This window comes from Protopterus annectens, chromosome 10.part0 (assembly GCF_019279795.1).
Source record: "Protopterus annectens isolate FY-2018-M chromosome 10.part0, PAN1.0, whole genome shotgun sequence".
Classification (NCBI taxonomy): domain Eukaryota; kingdom Metazoa; phylum Chordata; order Ceratodontiformes; family Protopteridae; genus Protopterus; species Protopterus annectens.
The window spans coordinates 341,129,502-341,142,993 of NC_056744.1; positions in this window are offsets into that span (position 1 = coordinate 341,129,502).

Below are 13,492 nucleotides of genomic sequence, written 5' to 3' on the forward strand. Positions count from 1 at the left end.
AGGGAAGTGTGCTCTGACTGCAACGGAGCCGAAGACACACCTACCCCCTCGGATCTGACGCACGGCTCTCCGAAAGGGGATCCGACAAACTCGAGGTCATGGCCGAAGTAGCAACTACTGTCGGCGCCGACTCCGAGACTACTCGGATCTGACGTTGGCTCCGAAACCCGATAATGGATCAGAGAAGGAGGCAAAAAATGGGGCCAAACCCCCCCCCCCCGGAGGGGGGGAGGCAGGAGCACTCCCATCTGCATTTGGGCTTGTAGGAAGCAACGAATCATCCGGTCCATGTCAGCATCTCAGAGGTTTCGTGTCGACCTAGAAGAGGCCGCCGAAGCTGGCCGGGAATAGGGTTGCCAACCATCCAGAATTCTTCCGGACTGTCCAGAATTAAGGGACACTGTCCGGAAGAACGGAAAATGCCTGTGTTGTCTGGAAAAAATTATGCACTGTGCACATTTTCATTTAGTTTTAAAAAATTAAATTTTTTTTTTTTTTAGGGGCGTTCTTCTTTAAGAACACCCTTTGCGACTGAGTGCAGATGACGAAAACAGTGTCTTTGTGACTGATTACGTCTGTTAGTACTCACTGTCTTCTGCACGTGCGGAATTTGAATTATAAAGACGACGGACTGTTTGCTGAAAAGCCCCAGGCAAAGCATGAGTCCGGCTGGTGTTTGCTCTGACTTTTCTCTAATCCAGCACTGCGGCACATGTAAGTTTTCAGTTTGCCATCCATTTCCTATTGCAATATTACCAGCAGCTTACCATTTGATCTGTAGATGAAACACTGAAATATAAAATTGTTTGCTAGCAGCAGCTTTTCATTAGTTGCAGATCTATTTAATGTGGAATTTAGATGTTTTACTTCTGCACTCTGCAGAGATTGTGCATATTGACTGATATTGGTGGATTTTAATGACATAAGTATGAGTGGCCATTTATGGTTGAAATGTTCTGAATTGGGCAGTTTTGTCATTTGGTTTGTGTGTTTTGTTTCAATGCTTACTGGCAAAATGTTTACAACTATAAATTTAACACACAGTCTAACAAGTGGTGCTGTTACTGTCATCACATAATCACTGTCAAAAATAAGACTTGTTGAGGGCAATGTGTTTTGTGTGTCTAAAAGCTGCAAGTTGAACGTTAGCCATATGTCTTTAATTCGCTTATCAATGAGAAATCAGAAGGGTACAGAAAAGTATCTACCATTTTTGAGAGGTAGTTGGTATATGAAAAGAGCACCTATAGCATTACTTCTGCCTGATTACTGATGAGGCTTGTTGAGCAGCAGTGTCTGTCAAAGAGCAATATTGCTATCTTATTTATGTGAAGACTTCACTGTCACATCTCATCTGATGATGTACCCTCTCTAAAGGGGCATGCATAGTCATCTGGGACAGTATGTACGTGGGTGTTTTGTACTCAAGTACCCTATTAGAACTCTCTGGATTTTTAGTATGAATTGGTTTAAGGGAACTAACATATGGCCATTTTCATACGGTTAACATATCCAACATTTTAGAGGATTGTGTTGCCACAGCCTGGCAATATATGCTATTTAAGTATATCAATAATATGCCAATTTTGTTTCATTACAGATTCTACATGAGCATGAGCGTACCCAGTCTTAAAAGTTGTGATGGCTGCTAATTCATGTCTGCTAGTTGTTATGTATTAAAATTTAATAGAATCAGGAAAGTAAATCAAAGAACTTTTGCTTGGCTTTAAAAATGTGTGCAAGGGGCCTATGATTTGAAAAAACCCAAAGGTAAACTTAATCCACCACCGGCCAGATGCATTTTCTTTGAATGTAGGTTTCAATGTTGTTTCAGTGAATGTGAGTTTTAAAGGCAAAGAAGTATTAAAGCTATGTCTGTTTGAGAGAGACTGTATTGCTTGTTTAGCAAATGGCTATTAGTGTTTGTGCTGTAAAATTTGAAATAAAAGTTTTACATTAAATCCAAGTATTTGTAATCATTGTAGAAGTAAAGCCGAAAACAGTATGCACACAGAGTTTTGAACAGTATTTATGGCAACTTGGGAGAAACGGAGAGATAGCCAAGTAATGGGACACCGGAATGGCTGCGTGTGTGTGGGGGGGGGGGTACCGCATGCGTGGGGGGTACTGCATTTTGCTTTCCTGTACATGTCCAGAATTTTTGACATGAAAAGTTGGCAACCATAGCCGGGAAGGTTGCCGTGACGACCTCGAAGATGGCCGGGGCTCCTCCTCTGGCAAGAAACGTGGGGAACGGAGCCGAGAGGGGGAAGACCCAGGAATCTTCAGGGGAGAAGAGAGCCGTTTAGCCGGCGGGGCCAAGGGGGCAGAGACGGCCCACCGCTTGTGCCTCCTATGTTTCTCTCTTTCTCCCTCTCTTTTCTCTTAGCCTCCTTCTCTCCCTGGGAAATGGTGGGAGGTTGAGTCCCAGCCACGGGAGATAGCACAGCTGGCTGAACAGCCGCGGCTGGAGCCACTGAGGGAGAGGAGGAAGAAGCAGAATCTGCAGGCAAAAGACCCGCCAGGATCAGCTTGTTCCTCCTATCCCTCACAGCCCATGTGTTAAAGGCTGCGCAGATATGGCAGCCTGATGACAAATGTGCTATCCCCAGGCAAAGAACGCAATGAGTGTGGCCGTTGGCTGGGGAGAGCTTATGGCCACACTCAGAGCACTTGGAGAAAATGGCCTTAGGTCCTTTGGCCATAACAAAAACCACAACCACACACACTGACACACAAGAATAAGGGAAGGGTGAATATACTAAAATTAAGCTAAGCTAATGGGTTTAAACTAAACACAAATACACACCTCTCTAATTTTACCAAAAAGTCAACAATTTGACAAATACTCACTACCTAACCACCAGGAGCTTGTAACTCGTGCTTGTTAAAGCTGCGGCAAACGAGATCTCAGGACTGGAAGGAGGTAGCAGAGTATTATGGGTAAGGGGAGGAGCTTGGAGCTCGGATCTTTAGCTTGGAAAGCTGCCGGCTCGGATGCAGGTCGGATCCGATACCCACAGGTTGCTGATCAAATGAAGTTAACTACTTCAGATCCAGAGAATAAAACACGTTCCACGTCTAAATTCTGGTCATAAACTTTAACCTTAAAACAATGGCATGAAACCTTCAACCAGGCACACTGGAGCCAAATTGTAAACATTAGAGAGATTCATAAGATCTTTTCAACTTAAAAAGACACATTTGAAATACTTGGCTTGGTTTTCCTTACGGCAGATGGCAATGATGCAACAATCTTGAAGTTCACATTTTCCAGTGTTTTCTTACATTTAAAAACACAAGCCTGTATTTTACATTTATTTATACAGTTGATAGAATTAGATATCAAATTCTATTTGACTAGGCTGGCAGCCTTCGCCCATCTCTCCCCCAATCATCACACTATACATCCTAAAAATCTGTGACTAAGTACAATTATAATGATCAAATTATCTCTGCCAATACAACTGCAGACTTGCTAATTTAAGTTCTATTAACATTTTAAGTCAGTGGTGCCAATATTTTTGAAGAGCCTCCCTTGTAGGTTATTTTTGGTTTTGCCACCGATTTTGGACATATGGTGTTCAAAGCTGGAGAATAATTGTTGCTTTTTTGCCTGAATTACCTGTAATCTTAGGCAATAAATTCATGTCCTGTACTTGTACTGTGCATCTTGCCACTTGATCCTTAAAGTTTTAGTTTGTAAATCTTATCGGAACTTACCATTTCATTAGGTGAATTTAAGTTCATTTCCCTTTTCCCATTGCTGAGAATATATTAGATAAATAGTCCAAAACAATCATGCAATTACCCTTAAAACAAGCCCACCAGTACCTGCAAAATATGTGGCACTTCCAAACAAACAAGAAACCTTGACAGGAAGACGCATCATTAAAGACTCATGGATCCATCCATATAAACATACATGTATTTAAGTCCCTTCTCATTTTGCCAGCAAGCTAAGCAGCAGAGTATTCCCGACATCCTGTACTCAGGAAAAATCTCCAGGTCATCCTATGGGATCTGCAGTTGTTCCCACTATAATGTGCCCTTGGTATTCTCCAATATCTCATCTCATTGGGCTGTGGCTGATACACCTTCTGAGAGAAACACACAGGAAACACTCTCACAAGGTGCTCAAGCCTCATCAGCTAACTTCTCTTAACATGGGGAAGCAGGCTGCCTGCAGTACTAACATCAATGCACCCATTCTCTGCTCAGATTCCTGATCCCCTGTATTCTCACTCATGGCCTGGTGTAATGCCTGCAATACAGGTACCACTGTAGCCATCCTCTGCTCATCCTGCTGATCTCCTGTACCCTCACTCATGGCCTGGTATAATACCTGCAGTACTGATCTGCTGATCTCCTGTACCCTCACTCATGGCCTGTTATAATACCTGCAGTACTGGTACTACTGTACCCATCCTCTGATCAGTCTGCTGATCTTCTCTACCCTCACTCATGGTCTGGTACGATGCCTGCAGTACTGGTACCACTGTACCCATCCTCTGGTCAGTCTCCCGATCTCCTCTACCTTCACTCATGGCCTGGTATAATGCCTACAGTACTGGTACCACTGTACTCATCCTCTGCTCAGTCTGCTGATCTCATCTACCTTCACACTCATGGCCTGATATAGTGCCTGCAGTATTGGTGCCACTATACTCATCCTGTGGTCAGTCTTCTGATCTCCTGTATCCTCACTCATGGCCTGGTATGCCTACAGTACTAGTACCACTGTACTCATCCTCTACTCAGTCTGCTGATCTCCTCTACTTTTACTCATGGCCTGGTATAATACCTGCAGTACTGGTGCCACTGTACCCATCCTCTGCTCAGTCTGCTTATCCCCTGTACCTTCACTCATGGTCTGGTATGATGCCTGCAGTACTGGTACCACTGTACTCATCTTCTGCTCAGTCTGCTGATCTCCTCTACCTTCACTCATGGCCTTGTGTAATGCCTGCAGTACTGGTACCACTGTACCCATCCTCTGCTTAGTCTGCTGATGTCCTCTACCTTCACTCATGGCCTTTTGTAATGCCTCCAGTACGGGTACCACTGTACCCATCCTCTGGTCATTCTGCTGATTTCCTGTACCCTCACTCATGGCCTGGTATTGTTGCCTGCATTACTAGTACCACTGTACTCATCGTCTGGTCAGTCTGCTGATCTCCTGTACCCTCACTCATGGCCTGGTGTAATGCCTGCAGTACTAGTACCACTGTAACCATCCTCTGCTCTGTCTGATGATCTCCTGTACCCTCATTCATGGCTTGGTATAATGCCTGTAGTACAGGTACCACTGTACCCATCCTCTGGTCAGTCTTCTGATCTCCTCTACCCTCACTCATGGTCTGATACGATACCTGCAGTACTGGTACCACTGTACCCATCCTCTGCTCAGTCTGCTGATCTCCTGTATCTTCACTCGTGGTCTGGTACAATGCCTGCATTACTGATACCACTGTACCCATCCTCTGCTCAGACTGCTGATCTCTTCTACCTTCACCCATGACCTGATATAGTGCTTGCAGTACTGGTGCCACTGTACCCATCCTCAGGTCAGTCTCCTGATCTACTCTACCCTCACTCATGGCCTGGTATAATGCCTGCAGTACTGGTACCACTGTACTCATCTTCTGCTCAGTCTGCTGATCTCGTCTACCTTCACTCATGGCCTGGTATAATACCTGCAGTACAGGTGCCACTGTACCCATCCTCTGGTCAGTCTCCTGATCTCCTCTACCCTCACTCATGGCCTGGTATAATGCCTGTAGTACTGGTACCACTGTACTCATCTTCTGCTGATCTCGTCTACCTTCACTCATGGTCTGGTATAATACCTGCAGTACAGATGCCACTGTACCCATCCTCTGGTCAGTCTGCTGATCTCCTGTATCCTCACTCATGGCCTGGTATAATGCCTGCAGTACTGGTACCACTGTACCCATCCTCTGGTCAGTCTTCTGATCTCCTTTACCCTCAATGATGGTCTGATACAATGCCTGCAGTACTTCTGTCACTACACCCACCCTTTGATCAGTGTACCACTCTCCTCTTTCTTCATTCATGAACAAGACCCCAAGATGATAGAATTCCACCTGAGGTAGCAGTTCCCCCTCCTCTGCAGACAGTACAGTCTGTTCTGAAACAGAACCATGAGCTCTGATTTGGAGGTGCTTATTTTCATTACAAACATTTTACATAGCAGTGAGCCACTTGCAAACTGCAAATCAAAGTCAGTTGAAGCTAAAATATGTCAACATCCTGTCCATGAAAATCAATAACAAGAAGGGAAACACGACGCACCCTTGGTAAGACACCTATGCCCATCTTGATGCTATGGTGGTAGCAGCAGCCACCAAGAAGGAATTGGCTGATCCTTCTGTACCTGTTCATCCTCCTAACAAAGAGTCCAGGACCATGGACAGGTACGGCAAGCGGACATTTGCTTCAGCGACCTTTACTATGCGATCGCTGAACTATTTATGTCATTTCACCTGCCTTCAGAGAGACCTGCTCAAAGAGCTGGGTGAAACGGTACAGGATCCTTCTGCTGGAGGGTATCAGGACAGGATAAACTCCCAGCTGGCCACCCTGAACTCCATTGTTAACTCCTCCATGCGGCTCATCTCTTACACAGCCGATGGAGCGAGTAGGGCCGCTGGCACAAGTGTTGCGTTGAGACGTCACACTTGGATGCGACTCTAACTTTGCCGATCCCTTCAAGGCGTCCTTCACTAACACCCCCTTTGATGGTTCAGAATTGTTTGGACCTCAGGTGAAGAATACCCTCACCAGATGCGAGCAAGATGGTAAGACTCTCTCTGCCGTGGGAGTCCATTTTTCCACACCTTCTAGACCTTGTCCTAAGGGACAGAGGGGTGGAAAGATGTGGTTCCACAAACCACAGGGAGTCGCGCCTGCCGCACGTGGTGAATTTCTCCCTAGAGGCAGAGGGGGGAATAACAGACGCCACCCCAGGGGCAGAGGGGGGGGTCCACAGAACCAGGGTTCCAGGGAATCTTTCCCTGAGCAGCCCTTTCAGCATCCCTGAGAAGCTGCCCGACTGTCCGCCTTCAGAGGCGGTCGGGGGAAAATTATCTCTGTACCCGGAAGCCTGGCAATCCCTCTCCCAAGACACATGGGTACAGAAGATCATATCGGAGGGTTACAAAATTCCCTTCACTTCCCCTCTGGTAAAACCGCCAAGACCCCTACCAGACGTACCACCCGCACAAAGGGGTCAGGCTCAGCTAGAAATAAAAAAGCTGTTAAAGAGTCATCCAGGCAGTCCCAGCAGATCAGCTAGGATCCGGAATCTACTCCGGATTCATTTTGGTACCAAAAAAGACTGGAGACCCATTTTGGACCTCAGCAGATTGAACAACTCTGTACAAAAGACAAAATTTCGGATGGTAACACTGCAGTCCATTCTACCCTTTTTGGGCAGAGACAACTGGATGTGCTCCTTAGACCTCCAGGACGCGTACTATCATATAAAGATACACAGGCGCTCCAGGAGGTTTCTCCGCTTCCGGCTGGGAGCCAGTCATTATCAATTCAGAACCCTGCCCTTTGGTCTCACCACAGCCCCCTGGGTGTTCACCAAATGCTTGGCAGTGGTCATGGCTCACCTGAGACAAAAAGGATTCCAGGTTTTTCCATATCTAGACGACTGGCTCATTTCCGCTACCACCAAGCAGCATCTTATAATGGCCAGGGATTACACTATTCAACTTTGCAACAATCTAGGTATTTCTATAAATTTTGCAAAGCCCTCCTTGTCACCTTGTCAATGTATAAACTTTATAGGCGCCGTATTAAACACCACAGAAATGTCTGCAACATTACCACCTCAGAGAGTGACAGACATAAGGTGGAATGTTCAGTCCCTGTTTCAGCCCAACATAGTTCAAGTCAAGCTAGTATTGAAAGCGTTAGGCCTCATGGCAGCGGCGATTCTTCTACTCCCATTAGCCCGCTTCCACATGAGGCTCCTTCAGTGGATGCTGTTTTCTCAGTGGTCCTTTCAACAGCTACCAATGACTCAACATTTTGATAACCCTATCTTGCAAGAATCATCTCTCCTGGTGGATGGTTTCCCCTCAACTTTTTCAGGGCAGACCCTTTGTTCTCCCCCCCCCCAGTTGCCACGGTGACAATGGATGCCTCGCTGATCGGGTGGGGGGGGCATTATTAGGGCAGGATGGTCCAGGGCACAAGGCAACAATCAGAACTCCACCTGCACATAAATGTCCTGGAGATGAGGGCGGTGCTTTTGATGTTGCAAACCCTTCAGAGGTCTCTTCCCACAGGGACTATAGCAATTCAAACGGACAATATGTCTGTGGTGTGGTACATAAACAAGCAGGGCGGAACAAAGTCCTACCCCCTATGTTGAGAAGCACTCAGACTTTGGCAATGGGCGATTTCCTCTCAATGGTTTCTGATAGCACCGCACATCCCCGGGAAGTCCAACATCATAGCGGACAGATTGAGCAGAACTATCCTCATGCCTCACGAGTGGTCTCTAAATCAAGCGGTAACAGACAGAATATTTCAGAAGTGGGGCCAGCCTTGCTGCGATCTTTTCGCAACTCCTCAAAACAGCAAGTGCCTCGACTTCTTCACACTCTTTCCTCTACCAGGCCATCCCCCCAGAGACGCTGTTGTTCAGGATTGGCCCTGGGGTCTTCTATATGCCTTTCCTCCCTTACCATTGATCCCGCAATTAATTCAGAAAGCAACCGCATTGAGATCCAAAATGATCCTCATTGCCCCGTTTTGGCCTCGACAAGTATGGTTTCCGTTCCTGCACAGTTACCTACTGGAACAGCCTTGGCATCTGGAACCCCTTCCGGATTTGTTGACCCATCTCACGGGCAAGCTGCATCAGTCTCTTCATTCCCTCAACCTCACAGCTTGGTTGCTCCCCTTCCAGCCATAGCCAGGCTTCCTCTTATTTCTCCTCCTGTTCATGATATCATTCTGGCTTCCCGTAAGTCTAATACTAGGAAGACGTATGCGAGTAAATGGAAGTGTTTTTCGCACTGGGCACAAACTAGGTCCTTAGATCCTTTCCATGCACCCATTCATAAGGTTCTAGACTTTCTGGCGGAGCTTTTTCATTCAGGGTCATCGTCGGCCACTATCAGGGTACAATTAGCGGCCATTGCTAATTTTCATGTTGGGCTCTCAGAAGCAAATATATCCCACAAACTCTGTAAAGCCTTCCTCAAGGGCATATTTTTGCTTAGACCTCCAGTTAAAGATCCACCTCCACAATGAGATTTGAATTTAGTTCTAACCTCATTGATTCCGACTCCTTTTGAACCTGCAGCTTCTTGCTCCCTCAAGCTTCTTTCTTGGAAAACTCTGTTTTTAGTAGCCATAACATCCGCCAGAAGGGTATCAGAACTTCAAGCCTTGTCTGTCCGTCCCCCTTATTTGGTCTTTCACAAAGACAGGGTAACTCTCAGAACAAACCCTTCCTTCCTACCGAAAGTGTCCTCGGAAGCAAATCTAAACCACTCCATCGACTTGCCTGTCTTCTTCCCAGACTATGCCAACAGGGCTGAACAGAAATTACATTCATTAGATGTTCATCGCCAATTACGGTATTATCTAGACAGGACAAAACAACTCAGAAAGTCAGACCAGCTCTTTCTCTCATGCTGCAGGAAAGAAAGGGCTTCCGGTATCGAAGGTTACTCTTTCCAGATGGTTGACATCTATCTATTATTACCTTTGTCTATGAGTTGAGACACAGGCAACTTCCGTCTAGGCCTAAGGCTCATTCAACCAGGGCACTATCAACATCAACGGCATTTCAAGCAAGGTTACCACTAGATGCCATATGTGCAGCAGCTACATGGGCTTCCAAACATACCTTTATTGCCCATTACAAACTTGATATAGCCTCTAGAAATAGAGCTGACTTTGGTTCCACTGTACTCAGGAGTCTGTTCTATTGAGCCACCCGGGACCAAGATGCTAGGGACGCTGTCCCATCCAGCAAGAATGAAGGCGAAGGCGAGAATGACAACTTAACATTAAGAAGTTATGTTCTTATAACGTTCCATGTTAGTTGTCTTCTTCTCGCCTTCTTTCTTGCATCCCTCCCTCCTGCCCCCTAGCCTGGATAGACTTCAGGTCTCGGAGTCCTTCTGTTTCTGGAGATATAACATGTTACGGTTTCCCAGTATCCTTAATGTTACTAGCAGGGAGCCCATACTTGCAAATGAGGATTATGATATTATGATATTTTTTATACTATGTCTTGGCTTCCAAACGAGATCTGGGGAGTTAGCGCATGGTATTGTGGGTTATAGGGCTGCCTCGAGCCGGTAAAAATAGCTCTCGAGCTATAGTATAGGCAGAGTCGGGGCCGAGGATCGGCTCCGAACCCATCCAGCAAGAAAGAAGGTGAGAAGACAACTAACATGGAACGTTATGGTAAGAACATAACTTCTTATTCTAAACTTCTGTCAAATGGCTTGATAGTGATCAACACATGGTTCAGCACGCGACAATCATAAGATTTCATAAAAGAGTGGTCAACATGCAAGGATGGCACAGTGGTGCAGCGGTAGCATTGTCACCTCACAGCAACAGGTTCGATTTTCGGCTGGGGTGCCTTCTGTGCAGAGTCTGCATGTCCTCCCTGCATTCATGTGGGTTTCCTCCAGGTGCTCCGATTTCCTCCCAAAGACATGTATCTGGAGCGTTTCTCCCCGGGCCTCCTCTGAAAATTAGCTTTGTTCCAAGTCAGACTTTCCCAGTTAACAAATGTGAAGTAAAAAAAAAAATACATCTCAGACTTCCTCCCAGTAAGGAACTGGCATTGGGATAGAGTCATAGACTGCAAAGTTTTGTCCAGTGAAACAGTTAACCCACAGCATAAACTACTGGTGGCCACAAGTAGTGGACGGGAAAGGCTCAAACTCACCACAGACTAGGCTGAAAACGTGGAAGTAGACTGGAGTAAAAGCAAAAAAGTTCAAGGATACAAGAATGGCTCTAGCACTTCTAGAAGAAGAGAAAATAGAGGGAGTTGAAGAATATCAGCCTCTAAAAAAACATGTGTGAGGACTACAAAAGAGATATGCAACCGAACAAAGTATAAAAATAAAACATAAGTAATGATGGTGGTGGAATGCACAAGAGTGGGAAATTATCAAAAGACAAAACCAGTACAGGAAAAGTGGGAGACGGAAAAGATGGACCAGAGTAAGAAAAACTATTGGCTGACTAAAAAAATTTAGAGGGCAGTCAAAAAAGCAAAGCATCAAAGGCACAGTACCAGCTGATGAAAAGTGACTCAGCAGATGGCACAAAGAAGCTCTGTCAGGCTGCATCCGCAGACATCTTTTTATAAGGAATACCATCAACAATCTGCTCACCAGCTCACGACACCTAAGGCAGATGGAAGGGGTACTTCCAGCAGCTTCTGAATGAAGAAAACCTCTCTGAAGCCGTACTGCCCCAAATTCAGCCTATGATGAGAGGGGAAGAAAAGAACAGCATGGAACTAAGAACAGGGCTAAGCATATTGAAGGCAAGGAAAACAGCAGGCTCAGATGAGGTCCCAGCAGCTAAGGACAAACTGGTAGGTGAATTAGGGAAGAAACAGCTCCAGAGGGTATTCATAGCAGTATGGAGAAAAATGTGCATCATAGATGACTGGGGAGTAGGCACAACTGTGGCCAGTATACAGGTATCAGCCTCCTGTCACACTACATGAAAAGTACTTGAAAGGGCGAACGATAAAGAAATATACAGTGTAGTAGAAAATAAAGGTGGGAGATGAGCAGTTGGATTCAAATCAGGATGCAGCATAACAGACTCAATGTTTGCAGTGAAACAGATCAGAAAAAGTTAGAGATGAGAAAAGAGTACAACTGGGCATTCATAGACGTGGAAAAGACAAAAAAGACAAGGTCACAAAATACTTCCAAAATGGCTGCATACTGAGTAACATTTTGACTTCGGCTCTTCTAGTGTGCAAACAAACCTCAGAAAAAAGAGCCAGTGAATTTGTCATTTTGGGTAAATTCTACTAAGTTCACTGCCTGGGTGCCAGCAAAGAAATTTAGAGAACCTGAAAGAAAATCAAAAAAATGCGAGGAAAAAACAAACAGTCTGGGAAGAATCCTGCAGCTAATTCAGCAAAAAGTAGTTCAAGGTCTAGCTTTGGTACAAGACATGATTTCCAGTAATCTAAAGGAAAAAATAAATGTGCTCAGAACGGATTAAAATAAACAAAACAGTGAAGGAGTACTTCAACTGAAATAACAAAAAAAAAAATGGAAAAAAGGAAGAAGTTTGAAACAGGTATTCAGATGAACCGATAGCAAAATCAGAGTTAAAAATGAAGAAAAGGCTGGTTAAATATGAAACTGCTCAAGAAGAGAGGTTTCAAAAAATAGTAAAGAGAACAGATCATGTATGGAAAGCCTGAGATTATTTGCTGTACCAGAGAAACTTGAAGGAACACATTATATGAATTTTATGAAAGCACAGATAAGCAATTGTAGTGGTACTCCACAGCATGCATTGTTGATTGAAAGGACACATTGTTTGCATGCTGCAAACCTGGCCATGAGAAAGCAGTCAATACCTCTAATAGTAAAGATGCAATCCTATCAACAGAAGGGGTTGATTCTGACAAGCCTGTGGCAGAAGGGCAAAGTACTAAAAGTGGGAGACAACAGTGTTTGTGGAAAATGATTGCTCACTGTACCCCAGGCAGAAAAGGAGTAATGTCAAGAAGCAGGTGTGAGATTCAAGCTGCTGTATCCAGCAGTCTTCAAACTATTTTTTCCTGGAGGGCCAAAGACATTTTTGATGCAGAACATGCTAAGGAGGAAATACAAAAGTTTGTCCAATAAGTGAACTATCAAAAAGGGGATTCTGCTTTTTATTCTTCTGATAATAAAGCTCATAGAGAGACTATGCCAGTGAAGCATTTTCCAGTATTCCAAAAAAATGCTTGAGAGACAAAAAACGCAAATGAGTTAACTAGAAGAACCAGGCATATGTTTGGAATGAACCAGAGACTGGAGCTAGGAGATTGAGATAAACAGGAAGAAAAACAGCAACACGGAAATTGATGAATAAATGTAGGATTACAAAGCATCAATCACATTTCTGAAATATGGTGGAACCAAGAAAAAAAATGAAAATATTCTACTTATTTAACTTTGTTAAATTTGTAGGGAACCCCAGAGTATATGCCCTACGTCATGTCATTCATATCTGGAAGAATATTAAGGAGGGGGAAACAGGAAGAAAAGTAGTAACTAATAAAAACAATTTTTGTTAATAGTTAACATACACTGCATGTTATATAGTAAAGCTTTTAAAGGTATTTTTGTGTGTAAGAGATACTGAAGTAAAAGTGTGCCCTTGTTTTCTCCTTTTTTTCTTTCTTCTTGTTAAGTTTCAAGAAATGTAGGCATTGCAATGTAGAAAGAAAAGAAAG